The sequence below is a fragment of the Carya illinoinensis genome, chromosome 8, assembly GCF_018687715.1.
Source record: "Carya illinoinensis cultivar Pawnee chromosome 8, C.illinoinensisPawnee_v1, whole genome shotgun sequence".
Lineage (NCBI taxonomy): Eukaryota > Viridiplantae > Streptophyta > Magnoliopsida > Fagales > Juglandaceae > Carya > Carya illinoinensis.
This window is the reverse complement of record NC_056759.1, coordinates 37,567,656-37,583,123: the sequence shown is the minus strand read 5'-3', so window position 1 is coordinate 37,583,123 and position 15,468 is coordinate 37,567,656. Positions and strand designations below refer to the sequence as shown.

Genomic DNA, 15,468 nt, shown 5'->3' with positions numbered 1-15,468 from the left:
TAATAATATTATTAAAAAATAATATTTTAAAAATCTTTTATCTAATTTTTAATCTTAATCTCAATTCATACTGTCTCAGTACAAACGCCTCTTATTTATTTCCTTTCATTCAACTACGTCCAGTGTTTATCCATTCGAAGAGTCTAGACGTTACTATGCATAAGAAAATCACCTTCCGGGTTCGTCAATGCCCATTTTTGCTTTCGGTTTTGACGCGAAATTGCTTAAAGGGAAGAGGAAATCACGCGTTCGTTGATTCCTAAGAAAAGAAAACAACTGTTGTGTTCGTGAAGAAAGCACTGCTACATCGTAATGATGCTACAATTTCGTAGGTTCTTGCACAGAAGGAAGAAAGGAAACATTTCATCGTCTACGTAGGAAAACAGCTTTTCTCCATTAATATATAGAGCAGAGCTAGACAATCCTCCGCAATCACAATCCTCAGCACACGTTTTCTCCGAAATAGGTTGCGACCAAACACGTAAAAAATCTTCCTCTTTGTATGTTTTGATACAAAGGACACGTTGAGTTTGGAGAGCTCTGAAAATTTTTTAGTGGATAAGTAAATAATTTATCCAGGGTTTTAAATAGAGAGAAGAAAAAACAAAAAAACAAAATTGGGGTTGAGAGAGAGAGAGATGGGGAACTGCTTTTCGAATGTGCGAGGAAAGCAAGCTGTGGGTGGGGTCCAACAGAGCACCACAGCTACCAACAACAACAATGGCGGCCACAACGACGCCGTTGAGTTCTTCTACAGGTCTCGGGACTCCAGCAACTCTTCACCCAAGTCGAGGTAGTGACAGCCATTCTAACGCCTGTATATATAATTTGTACAAAGAAAAATGTTAAATTTTTACTAATATTATTTCAAGTTTTAATATATATTTATATGAGCTGTGCTGCTCTCTGTTATCTACCCCACGGTGGCTCAGAATCTGTCATTTAAATGTTTGGCTTATTACTAGTTTCCCATGATCGAGAATGGATAGCATGGTCGGGGTTCCATGTGTTTTCGTGCTTAGATAAACGATGTGTAATGACGTTGTGGTACGGGGCATACAATTACAACTGAAGTAGAAATGAGAGAATAAAAATAATAATAAGGAACTCCAATTGTAGAAGAATTTCACTTATAGCAAAAGGATTACAAGAATTTCTCTCTTGAATAAGGAGAGCACAATTGACAATACCCTCCCTCTCTTATAAAAGGAGAAAACTCATTTTTACTTATAAAAGGAAAGACAATATATAGGAGAAACCTCATTATTTTTCTCTCTAAAACTCTCTCTCTTTCTCTAAATTTTTCTTTCAAAATGGGATAGGTTTTTAAGAGTAAAAACATGTATTTATAGGAGTTAAAGGAGGTGGAAGATGGCGGCTTGGAAATGTGAACGCAAGCTTGATATAGGTTGTCAACTAGCCACCATTTTTTACCCATAAAGGTGGCTTTGGCTGTGGAAGATGGCGGAAGCAAATGTGAACGCAAACTTGATGTAGGTTGTCAACTAGCCACCATTTTTGACCCATAAAGGTGGCTTTGGCGGTGGAATATGGCGAAAGCAAATATGAACGCAAGCTTGATGTAGGTTGTCAACTAGCCACCATTTTTGACCCATAAAAGTGGTTTTACCGCTACATATCTCTCACTTAAAGTCACTTTTGTAATCCTTCTATCTTTTCTACACTTTCTATCTCCATGCCGCTTACATATCTGCTAGGCCTAAGGAGGATCGACACCAAATAAACTTGTCATTATTAATTGGCTTTATTAATATATCTGCTAGGTTATCTTTTGTATGGATTTTTTGTATATCCACACTTCCTTCTTCCACCTTCTCACGAATAAAGTGATAATGAACTCGTATGTGCTTTGTCCTTGAATGAAATGCTGGATTCTTTGCCAAATGCAAAGCGCTCTGACTATCACAAAATAAATCAACCTTCTCTTGTACGTGTCCGAGCTCTTCTAGTAGCATTTGCAACCATATTGCCTCTTTGCTAGCTTGTGTAGCTGCGACATATTCTGCCTCCGTTGTAGAAGTAGCCACGATAGACTGCAATTTTGAAACCCAGCTTACAGCTCCTCCAGCAAGAGTAAACACATAACCTGAGGTGGACTTGCTCTTGTCAAGATCACCTGCATAATCTGAATCAACATAGCCTCTGACAGTAAAGTCTGATCCTTCATAACATAATGCGACATTTGAGGTACTCTTGACATATCTCAGGATCCTCTTTACAGCACTCCAATGCTCTTTACCAGGATTCGCCATGTATCGACTAACCACTCCCACTGATTGTGCAATGTCTGGTCTTGTACAAACCATAGCGAACATTAAGCTACCCACTGCTGATGCATACGGTACTCGAGACATTTACATCCTCTCTACTTCATTGCTAGGACTCATACTTGAGGATAACTTGAAATTAATTGGAAGAGGGGTAGAAATTGGCTTACAATCTTGCATGTTGAAGCGTCGCAAGATTTTCTTCAAATAATTTTTCTGAGAAAGCCATATCTTCCTATTATTTCTGTCTCGGTAAATTTGCATCCCTAGAATCTTGTTTGCTGGTCCCAAGTCCTTCATTTCAAACTCCCTAGCCAACTGTGCCTTTAAGTCTGTAATACGATTTTTGTTGGGGCCTGTTACCAACATGTCGTCAACATACAACAACAGAATAATGAAATTACCATCACCAAATCTCTTGTAGTAAACACAAGGATCTGAACTATGTCTGTTGTATCCAAGGCTCATGATAAAGGAATCAAATCTCTTATACCAACATCTCGGCGCCTGTTTGAGACCATATAGAGATTTGTTCAATCTACAAACCAAGTTCTCTTTTTCTTTTTCTTCAAAACCTTCTGGTTGGAGCATGTAAATTTCTTCTTCAATTTCTCCATGAAGAAATGCAGTTTTCACGTCCAGTTGTTCTAAGTACAAGTCAAATGTAGCACACATCGCAAGGACTGCTCAAACCGTTGAGAGTCGAACAACAGGAGAGAATATTTCGTTGAAGTCTATACCTTCTTTCTGAGCGAATCCTTTCACCACCAATCTAGCACGATACCACTCCACTTGATCATTGTCATTTCGTTTGATCTTGTAAACCCATTTGTTTTTTATGGCCTTCCTTCCTTGTGGTAATGGTACAAGATCTCATGTTTTGTTTTTATGGAGAGTTTCAATTTCTTCTTGCATTGCAACCATCCACAGAGAAGCTTCTTGGCTATTTGTAGCCTCATGGAAATTTGACGGTTCTCCATCTTCTGTTAGTAGACAGTATGCAACATTTCCCTCCATGATGTACTCTGAGTGCCAAGCTGGTTCTCTTCTCTCCCGAGTTGACCGTCGAACTTGTGGAATTGCACACTCAGCTTGTTCTTGTTCTTCGTGCTCTGATATTGATTCAGAAGAATCTGGAACTTCTAATTCTTGTCTTTCTTCAACTTGAACTATAGTAGTCTCTGGTTTCTCTTTTGAAGCGCTATCATTTTCTTTTTCTTGTACCTTATCTTTTACAAATACAACATCCCTGCTGATTAGCACCTTGCGAGCAATGGGATCCCACAGGCGATACCCCTTGACTCCATCACCATACCCTAAGAAAATACATTTTCTAGATTTTGGATCTAGCTTTGATGTTTCTTGGGCGTTGTACATAACATAAACAGGACTTCCAAATGTATGTAAGTGAGAATAATCAGCTGGCTTTTCAGTCCACATCTCCATCGGCGTTTTCAGATCAATTGCGGTTGATGGTGACCGATTGATCACATAACAGGCAGTCTTGACTGCTTCTGCCCAAAATGACTTGGCCATTTCCGCAGTTCTCAACATCGCTCTTGTTCGTTCTAACAAGGTTCTGTTCATCCGCTCTGCTACTCCATTTTGTTGTGGAGTGTATGCCACCGTGAGCTACCTTTTGATACCTTCTTGTTGACAGAAGCTATCAAATTTACTACCAGTATATTCTCCTCCATTGTCTGTCCTTAAACACTTGATCTTCTTTTCAGATTCAAGCTCAACCCGCGCTTTGAATATTTTGAAAACTGGAAATACATTTGCTTTATTTTTTATTGGAGACACCCAACATCTCCTGGAGTAATCGTCAATAAATGACACAAAGTATTTTGCTCCTCCTAGGGACAAAACTGGTGCTTACCAAACATCAGAATGGATTAGTTCTAAGATAGCTTTACTTCTAGCAGAGGAACTACTGAATTTCAATCTGTGCTGCTTACTAGTAACACAATGCTCACAAAAGGGTAATGAAACCTTTTTGAGCCCTGGAAGAAGCTTTTGTTCAGCAAGAATCTTCAAACCTCGTTCCGACATGTGGCCAAGCTTACGGTGCCACATCATTGTTAATTCTTCTGCAGAACTTGCCAACGCAATGGATGCTTCTCCTTCTTGTTGTGTTTCTCCTTTAAGCATGTACAAATTTGCAGCTATCTTTTCTGCTTTCATCATTACAAGCGCGCCTTTAACTATTTTCATGATCCCATCTTGAATATGGGTTTTACACCCACTATTATCTAATTGTCCTAAAGACAATAGATTTTTCTTCAGGCCTTTCACATGTCGTACCTCCTGAATGGTGCGAACTGTACCGTCACACATCTTCAATTTGATGGTACCAATACCAGCAATCTCCAAGGCATGATCGTCTCCCATGAACACAGATCCTCCTGAGATAGGTTCATATTGATGGAACCATTCTCTCCGGGGAGTCATATGCCATGTTACTCCTGAGTCAATAAGCCAGACATTAGCAAATCTTCTTCTACCTTCAGTAACTGTTGTTGCCTCACTGTATAAAATTTCACCATCATCTGAGGTACTTGCAACACAACCCTGAGCTTTTGACAACTCAAGGCCTATGCCTTTGGCTTCTTCGTTCTTCTTGAGATGCCAACACTCCCTTTTGTAGTGTCCTTTCTTGCCACAGTGATGACACTTGACATTCTTCTTACTTTTGGATTTTGATCTACTCTGATTTTGACTCCCACTGGGGCCACGTTCCGTTGATCTCCCTCTCGTCATTACCAAAGCTTCGGCTTGCTGTGAACCTCCTGGTCTATCTTCTTTGCTTTTGCGCCAACTTTCTTCTTCAAGAACCGCAGCTACAATATCATCGAAGACTAGAACTTCAATGTTGTTGGTTAAGTTGATGATGAGTTGATCATACGAATCAGGTAGACTTTGAAGTAGAATTTCAGCACGTTCACCCATCTCTATGTTATGCCCCATTGCTGTGAGCTGTGAAAATAAAGTGTTAAGGGTGTTGATGTGGTCTGTCACCATAGTTGACTCCATCATCCGAAGGGTGTAGAGTTTTCTTCTCAAGAAAATTTTGTTGTGTAGTGATTTGGCCTCGTACAATTTTGTCAGAGTATCCCATATCTCTTTTGCTGTCTTTTTCTCCGCCACACTTGACAATACTCCATCAGCTAGTGCTAGGTGCAGATTAGCAATAGCATTGCCATCCATCTCGTTCCACTTGCCGTCGTCAGTGATCTCATCGGGCATATCTCCAATTGCCGTCAAGCAATTATCTTTCCTCAAAATTGCTTTTATTCTCATTTTCCACAATGAGAAATTACTCACATTGAACTTCTCTATTTCGTACTTCGTCGCCATTATTGAAGATGCCTCCTTTCCACTAACTGGATCTAACTGTAGCACGAAAACTGACTATAAACCTGATGCTCTGATACCACTGTTAGGACGTTGTGGTACGGGGCATACAATTACAACTGAAGTAGAAATGAGAAAGAATAAAAATAATAATAAGGAACTCCAATTGTAAAAGAATTTCACTTATAGCAAAAGGATTACAAGAATTTCTCTCTTGAATAAGGAGAGCACAATTGACAATACCCTCTCTTATAAAAGGAGAAAACTCACTCTTACTTATAAAAGGAAAGACAATATATAGGAGAAACCTCACTATTTTTCTCTCTAAAACTCTCTCTCTTTCTCTAAATTTTTCTTTCAAAATGGGATAGGTTTTTAAGAGTAAAAACATGTATTTATAGGAGTTAAAGGAGGTGGAAGATGGCGGCTTGGAAATGTGAACGCAAGCTTAATATAGGTTGTCAACTAGCCACCATTTTTTACCCATAAAGGTGGCTTTGGCGGTGGAAGATGGCGGAAGCAAATGTGAACGCAAGCTTGATGTAGGTTGTCAACTAGCCACCATTTTTGACCCATAAAGGTGGCTTTGGCGGTGGAAGATGGCGGAAGCAAATGTGAAAGCAAGCTTGATATAGGTTGTCAACTAGCCACCATTTTTGACCCATAAAGGTGGCTTTGGCGGTGGAAGATGGCGGAAGCAAATGTGAACGCAAGCCTGATGTAGGTTGTCAACTAGCCACCATTTTTGACCCATAAAAGTCCATAAAAGTGGCTTTACCGCTACACGATGATGTTTTGCTTATACCGTGAAAGGATGGATATCTTCCCCATACATTGTACTTGATTCAAAACTATGGCCATAGGCCATATCTGCTTGTTCTTTGTATGGTTTAGTTGCTACCATGGATCCATTTATGAGCCCACCTCACTTCCTAAGTTGCACTGCCAAATTCTCCTCTTAAGAGTAAACTTTGTAAGATTTCCATTTTGTGGATGTCAATTCAACTTTGGAGTGTCAGACGAGGCCATTGATTCCAAATTCTGTTTTTTCAATAGAAAAATGTATTTCGTTATTGCTCGTATCAGGACCACTACATGCTTTCGTTTTACTTTTCTTACTGATATAGACCACTTATTGTTCTGTTCCCTGTTTCGCTTCCCTCGTTTTTTCAGAAATAACAGTTAAAAGCCATGAAATTTAAGGTTTTGAAACTCATACTCTTCTTAAACTATAAACCAAGCATCAAACGGGCCAAAAGTGTGAATTGACTAAATTGATACCCCACATGGTAACCAACTTCATAAATTTAAGACTGCAGTCAAACATTTTAGTCAAGCTAAATATGTTAACGGAATATTAGTAAATTGGAGACTGATGAGGTTGTTTGAAGCGACATGCTGCCTTATAGTATTGTGCAGGAGTTGAATATTTCTCATTTTTAAGTGCCAAAGGTTGAAGTGCCACCTATATTCTTGGAAAGGGTTACCTGCCATTTCTTTAGTCTCCAACAGATAGAAATTGTGCATTTTTGTTGCCCCTTACTAGAAAGAAATGGGGGGAATAACGGCAAGCTCCAAAGCAGTATATTGCCTGACAAAAACTTTACATGGGATGGGATCAATTAACTGTATTATAGGAGATTGTTATTCTATCTGCCTGTGTGGCTCTTTTGCTTTTAATTCGTCTTTTTATCTATTTCTGTACTGTTAACTCATTTGTTTTTCTTTTTCAAAATGTATTCATGTATATTTTAATCTGTGCTGCAGTTATCCCTATCAGCATTTAACTAGGGAGATCGTGACATCATTTCAAAGGTATCCCTCTCTAAAAATGACCATATGTTTGATAGGTGATGTTTACTGAGGGTTTATACTAGATCTTTCCTTTGCCAAATCTTTTGTTTAGGTGCTCTATTGTCCACCTTCATCACCTATATATTTTCTATGCTTAGCACAGACTTGAAATTATGATCCAAACCACACTTCCCATTTGTATTAATTCATGACTGTGGTATAATATTTCTTGAGTTAACATAATTCGATGAATTAATCAGTTCTAAATTTTGAGAAAACTATCACAATTTCGGTTCATTATGTTGAAGTACATTTTACTGTGTGAGTTTCACTTCAAGATACAACCAAAACAGAGGGGAGATTGCATGAGAAGGCGGTTTGTCAGGGTTTAAAAGGGCACATGAGATGATCATTACTTTATGTTAAGCTACTATTTTTATACGTTCTGTGTACTTGGGCTATGTCTATTTACCTATAAAATAAAATAAAAATAAAAAGTTAGTTACTATTTTGACAGTATTTGTTTGCATAAGATACTTGTAGTCATACTCTTGTAATGAGCTAGATTACGATGTATGTGGATCGATGACTGTCTTAGTTAGTTTGGGTAATTAAAACCTGGGTAAGAAAACTACAGTGCTTAGTGATATAATTTAGTTTGTTCTGTTTTTGGTAGGAAAGAAAACTACAGTACTAGTATCTTGTGTTAACTGATTAGGAGGATGTATGCCTTCCATTAGGACTTTCTCAAACAAGAAATGGATTCCAAATTTAGAGAGTTTCTTGCTTCTTCTGTATCTCTTCAGCTTAACCTTTGGATGACTAAACCCTGGACACCATCTTTGTTTGCTTAAAATTGCTAGAAACTGCGCTAACACCCCAAGTTTCTGGTGTTTTTCTTTCTTCTCAAGTTTAAGTGTTTGGGTGTTGAGAAGTGTTAAGATATTTTGTGAATGGTAGTGAAAAAGTAATAATAAAATATTGAATAGTAGTAAAAAGTAGGTGAAAAGTAATAATAAAGTAATGAATAGTAGTGGAGAGTGTTGAGAATGTCTCAACACCCAAACCGGCCAGCGCTGGTAGTGTTCAGTTTACATTTACCATAAGTAGTATTTACACATGTAGCGAGCTGAACTAATACTTCATGTTGACCCTTTCTGGAAAAAGGTGTTTATAGCTTTCAACGTTTGAGTTTTTCAATACACAGTAGTTTGTTTATGTGCTCATATGAGATGCATTCATGTTTTGATCAGGATTGTCTTACTGTTGTTTGAACTAAAATAGATATTTTTCTGTTCAGAGTGATCCCATGGCAGTGGTATATGCGAAGAAAATAGATGGAAAACTAGAGGAGTTAGGCCGCACTGAGGTTATACTAAATAGCTTAAATCCCACGTGGATAGAAAAAGTTACAGTTGCGTTTCCCTTCTTTATTTTCGCTCCAGATTTCATGTGTATGATGTTGATACCAAATATCACAATATACCTGTGAAGGTACATTATAGTTTCTGCTCTCAAGTATCTAATGTTATAGTCTTTGTAGGTTATGTTTTTCCAATTATAATTTGTACCAACTATAGACAAGAAAAAGTGTACATGATTTGCAAGTTAGAACTCTTTTACATTAGGGACTAAGAGCTGGGCACTGGTTTTTCTGAGAAAATATGTGTTAGTTAGATGACATTATACTTTCACTAGCCTGTTCGGTTGATTTTTGTTGATACATGGTTAAACACATTGAATTGGCAAAAAAAAAAAAAAAAAAAAACTCGAGAACAATAATAAATGACTATTAGATGCCAACTATTATGTCAGCGTAAGTTATTTGGACAATAGATACATCGTATAACTGTATAACGTAAGACTGACGTGGCAAAGTACTCACTGAAGGGTGTGCATCAGTTTGCTTACTCAATTCTGCACATATTTTGTACATCAATGTGTGTGGAAGAAGAGGGAGGGAGGGAGGGGGGGGGGGGGGGGGGGGGAGGGTGGGCAACTACTTCAATTGTGATTAATGAATCATGTTAAACTATTACCGTTGGTCTATAATTTTTAGAAAATCTGTATGATCCATTTTTCTGTTGTGTTTCAGACGCTGAAATTGGAGGATCAAGATTTTCTTGCAGAGGTATGCTGCCTTGGGATCAATTAGGCTCATTGAGAATGCACATATGCTTATTCACTAAGCTAGTGCAAATTAAGTATAAAATTATATCAATTTTCAAAATTTTTGTATTAAAAAATTCAATATGGAAAGACTACTGTGAGAGCTACTTCCCTAATTAAGTGATATATATTATAATATTAAGATATTAGGTTACCTTCGATGCAGTTGAAAAGCATGTTGCAATTGCTGCCATTTTTAATCTTACTAAACATCAAATCCTTCCCCCCTCTTCCATGGCAGGTACTTACCAAACGAAATCGGAGTTGAACCCTTAATCTTCATGGTAAAATTGGGCATGTGGGTTTGAGGAACTTAGGGGTACTCACCATCCATGCAGAGGAAACAGTTGCTTCAAGGAGGGTTGTTGAGATGATACTCCATTGTTCTTACTTGAATAACAAGGACATATTTTCTAAAAGTGTATGTATTTGCAAAGCAGATACCTTCAAGCCTTATGTTATGTATGCATGTATATTCGTTGTTTCTTTCATCCTTAAAATTCATCTCTCTATTCTAGGACCCTTTTCTAAGAATATCTAGAATTGTTGAGAGTGGAAGCTCAATTCCAATATGCAAGACTGAAGTGGTGAACAACAATTTAAATCCAACATGGAAACCCCTATGCCTGAGTATGCAGCAGTTTGGAAGTAAGGTAAACTTGTCACCTTAAGATTTTATCACATATATTATAGGATATTCTGCTGTTTGGATGACTAAGAAGATGCATGTGGTGCATGAAATTTGACTTGTTGCAGGATAACCCATTGATTATCGAGTGCTTTGATTTCAATAGCAGTGGCAAACATTCGCTTATTGGGTAAGTGGGAATTTAGTTAGTCTGTGGATTCATTTTTGCTCGTTTTCCCTTGCTATCCGAGTTTAGTCTCTGGCTCTAAAGAAGATACTGTTCTTAAATTTACCTCATTAGTAAACTTCAGAAGTCAGTGGTCGACCTGAAAAAACTTCATGAAGGTAGAAGTGGTGCAAATCTTACTATAACATCTCATCATGGTCACAAGAAGGTACTTATTAATACTTGCGGTAGAATTTATTAAAATATTTTAGTTTATTCTTTTTATTTGGATATGCATTTGTTCAATGATTCATCAATATAGGTTTTGAAGGGAGAGCTGTTTGTAGATCTATTTTGTGAGAAGGAACAATATTGCTTTCTTGATTACGTTTCTCGTGGATTTGAGCTCAACTTTATGGTTGCGGTTGACTTTACAGGTAAGTAATTTCTAGAGGACTATTTAGTATATGCGTGATAATTGATTTTTTTTTCTCTTTTTTTTCTGGTTGTAAATGTTTCACCTGAATAAGACTCTTATTCATACTTTGAAATTTCAATTTTAATTTGTCCAACCTCAAATGGAAATCCTCGAAACCCAGATTCTTTACGCTACATTGATCCTTCTGGCCAGTTGAATTCTTATCAGAAGGTGAGTCTGTGCATCCTCTCCTTTGGATCGATTGGCATGTCCTTCTTCTCCTCCATATCGAGTTCTCCTATACGAGCTCATGAGTTGTATTTTCATTATGATATTGACGCTCAAATTTACCTCCCCACATATAACACTGACCTGAGAAATTTGTTGTTATCTTGATTTGGTTCATATATATATATATATATATATTCTATGAAGTTTGGTCCATAAACATGTTTCTAAATTGCTTTCTTTTATTTCTGTTATAACTCAATTTGATCAAGTGGCTCGTTTTCAATATCCAATTTGCTTGCTTGAGCTTTTGAGAAAAACAAGTTTATTTGTTCTGGTTTGTTAAGTGGGCCTTCTGTTAGCCTGTATTTAAAGAAATGATTGTTGATGGGTGAAGTTATTATCTGCTTGATAACTGAATTTGTTTCAGGCTATAATGGAGGTTGGGGAGGTCATTCAGTTTTATGATTCTGATAGGCGCTTTTCTGCATGGGTTTTTGGTGGAAAAACATTTAATAGAACCATATCACATTGCTTCAACCTGAATGGAAGCGCAGGTAGCTTTGAGGTGAGAGGAGCCCATTTTATAATTATTGCTTTGCTGCTTCGTCTCTGATGCAACATTTTGGTTTGATGTACTGGCATTTCCCGAAAACTTTGGCCATCTTGTTTACCCTCCTGCAATAATGTAGTTAATCCTTGATTTTTATTTTATATTTTTGTTTCAACCTGTGTATCTCATCATTGTTTGTTCTTAAAATTTTTTTTTTTTTTTTTTTTTTTTGCTTTATTTGATTTTTTTCTTCCTCTACCACTTTTAGTTATATTGGTCTTGAATAGAGTGTCATAGTCAGCGTCAACCAAGTAAGAAGTTGGTAAAAGCATTAGTTGAAAAAACACCAAGTATAGATAACCATAACACATGCAAAACTATTATATACAATAATTTGATGTAAGACTTAGACGTTGATCATCAATCTACCCTAAAGTTTTTGGGGGAAAGCAAATTAGGATGTTATAAATTAAAGGTCCTAGTTTGTTAAAGTGCCTAGTTGAAATTTGAATACCTATTTTCCTTTAATATATGATGGTTTTGGGACTTTACTTAAACATGCTTGTAGTACTATGTCATAGGCCCTACTGTCCGATGGCATGTTAGCATTTGTTCCCTCTCTCAAGAAGGATGTTCAGGAGGGACTGAGTTTAAAAGGAAAAGGGAGAAAAAAAAATAAGAAAAAGAAGAAGGAGGATGTTCAGGAATCAAGTCCTCATTTCAATCTCTATAAAAACTATAAACCTATATATGAGACAGCATAATCTAAATTAAACTATTTATCCGAAACAAAAAATTAAACACATCAATCTCATCCATGTTGGAGTATGTAGATCTACAACAGGTCATCTACAGCACCAGATTTGGACAAATATAAATAATTAAATCTTCCTTTATATATTCTTTCCACACTATTTCGCTGCACAAATGAGAGGAATTGATAAGATTACAGAGGTGGTGTCCTTTTTTGGAAAAAAAAAACAAAGGTGATCATTTGCATCGTCGTTTTTGCACACATCTCCTTCTCTTCAAAACAATATGAGATGGCAGAGAAATGATGAGAAAAAATTAACTTCAATAACAACATTAATAATACAGAAATGATTTGTGCAGTCGGAAAATGCAGTCGGCATGCAGTCGGCTGTAAAAAAAAATTAATACGGAATCTATATGAAAAAAAAATTATTTTTATAACTTTTTATAATTCATGTAGGTCTCCCTGAATATAAAACAATTTTTTTATAATTTTTTTTTATTCATTCCGTACAGCTGACTGCACGCCGACTGTATTTCCTGACTGCATGTAGCAAAGCCCTTAATAATAATTAGGAGAAGAGAGGAGGCCAAAAATAAAATAAATAAGCGAAAAGAGAGAATTAGGTGCTCAAAACAAATCGCTTTACAATTGATACATGAGGAGTGGATGAAAAGTTAAATCAATTAATGATCCGTACTGCTCATGTTCCTTGGAAAAATCAAGAACTTATAAGAGATGCGTGTAGTTTTTCTAATGATCTAATGCTGGGCTAAGCAGTCGGTGTGGGAAGCCGCAGCTAATAAAAAGGAAAATTATTCGTGCCTCGCTAAAGTAATATATTCGCTTTTTTTCCTCTCTATTTTTTCTTTTTGGTCAAAATGAGGGCAGCGTCTCAAACACTTTATTAATTAATCCTCACATATTTTTTACCATAATCTCAAACATATACTAAAAGCATTACGATTGACTTTCTTAATTGGTTTTCATTTTTTTTAAAAAAAAATTCTTTACTCAAATTTGAAATTTTAAATAAGAATATAATTAAATTATAATAAGGGTAATACTATCCCCACCGAGGAAAGTTATTGAAAGTTCATGCCAAACATGCAAATTGTTTTGAAACCTCTTAAACATTTTTAAAAGAAAATTCACAAACTTATTAAAACATACTTATTTAACTATTAAGTAAAAAATATATATAATCAATGAATATTTTCTGTGGCTTTCCTCGGTGGGAATATCATTTTCCAAGTAATAAACTTTATAGAGCAGTTTTTATTTTTTTAAATAAACATATATAGAGAGTAATTGTATCGCTATCCTAACTGTTTATCCTATATTTCTTTTAAGAAATTTTCAAAACTGATTTTTCTTATGAATATCATTTCATTAAATTAAAAAGTTACTTCTCATTACGCTAAAATGTATGTACTCATCTTTTTCCATCATTATTGACCCGAATTTAAAGAGGAATTTTAAAAATTTAGCTAAAGTCAAAATTGCCAATGTGAATAAGGAGTTTAATTTGTAAACAGTAGCAACGATATATTCCACCGATCGACACCATCCAAGTGGCAAGTTTAACGTTGTGCATGCAAAATTAGCTTAGTGCTTAAGCATGAAGATGTTCTAATTTTATTTGGAATACTTAGGAGTCAAATTTTGTTAAATGAATTGTACCATTAGGTTCGTATGATTATTTATTATTTTATGGTGTAATGTTTACTTTTGCATTTTGTGAAGTGAATAGTAACACTCGATGTGGCACCCATTTCAATCTATTGTCAAATTGCTTTGTAGATTGTCCAAATCATAGGCACGTTTGGTGAAAAGTGTAGGATACATGATACTAAGAAGAATAATGAGATAAAAATATGAAGGAATGAAAGAAAAATCAAGTAATGTAATAATGCCACCTAAGTTGAATCTAAATTTGAAGAGATATATATGCAGTGTTAGGTCCAACAAGATTACACTTTGTCGTGATCCATGTACAAGTTAAAATTAATGCACTACTTTTAGTGGGTCTTGTTGAATCCAAGGTTTCAAGTTTTGTGTAATTATATATCTACACATGGATTTTGATGATAACAAATGAATTCAAAGAATAAAGGAATCCCAAGCTCAAGTTGTCTACACAATGGAGTCAAGCACATCAAGAAAATAAGCATGAGTAAGAAGGGAACAAGTTCACATTAAAGTCATAGAGTAATGTTGTAAATCTCTTAAATTCGAAATTAGGGTTAAGGCTCAAAAATTAATATTTTATCATAAAGCATTAAAATACATTTTCCACATGTGCATGAATATTTTGAAAATTAAATTTAAAAATTTTAAAAGATGATTGATTGTCATCTTTCACATGTGCATACCTTGATTAAAGGGTTGAACTTTGAAAATATTAAAAATGATTGATTGTCATCTTTCACATGTGCATGTTTTATTTGAATATTTTCAAAAGTGATTGATCCTTTTTTAGACTTATACAAAAGGTAGATGATTTTGTTTGAAAATTTTGAAAAGTAAAGTGTGCTCCTTCTGTCATATGCAAAAGGTAAAAGATTAGGTTTGATTTTTTGAAAAAGGAAAGTGTGCTCCTTTTGTCATATGCCAAAAGTAAAAAATTAGGTTTGAAATTTTTGAAAAATGAATGATGTTGTCTTTGACAATTGAAAAGGAAGAACCTTTTATTTGAATTTTTTGAAAAAGTGAATGATATTGTCTTTGACATGTGAATCCTTTTAAATTTGAATATGAAATCTCATATGCCTATAAATAGATCATTTGAGAGCTTCACATTCACAACATCCAGAGCATACAACATTCATTCAAAGCTTTCATTCTCTCTTCTCTAAACATTGAGCCTTAATTCTTGTTCATTTTGAGAGATATAGTTTGCGATGTATTGTTCTTATTTCACTCATTGAGGAATATTTTCTGATAACCTACCCACTATCAGCTCTTGTATCAGAAAAATGGTGTGTATAACCCTTATGCGTGTAGAAAGTATTCTACACGGAGAATAGTTGAATCGCCACGTGTAAGGTGATTGCAAGTGTAGAGGGTGTTCTACACGGATCCTTTGTAGCGGTATTGTTCAAAAGTGTAATAGG

General features: G+C 35.8%; 1 pseudogene; it reads left to right on the top strand.

Moving 5' to 3' along the window:
- Positions 1 to 227: 227 nt before the first annotated feature.
- The window catches only part of LOC122274711, a 97,165-nt pseudogene continuing 81,924 nt past the window's right edge, over positions 228 to 15,468 (top strand).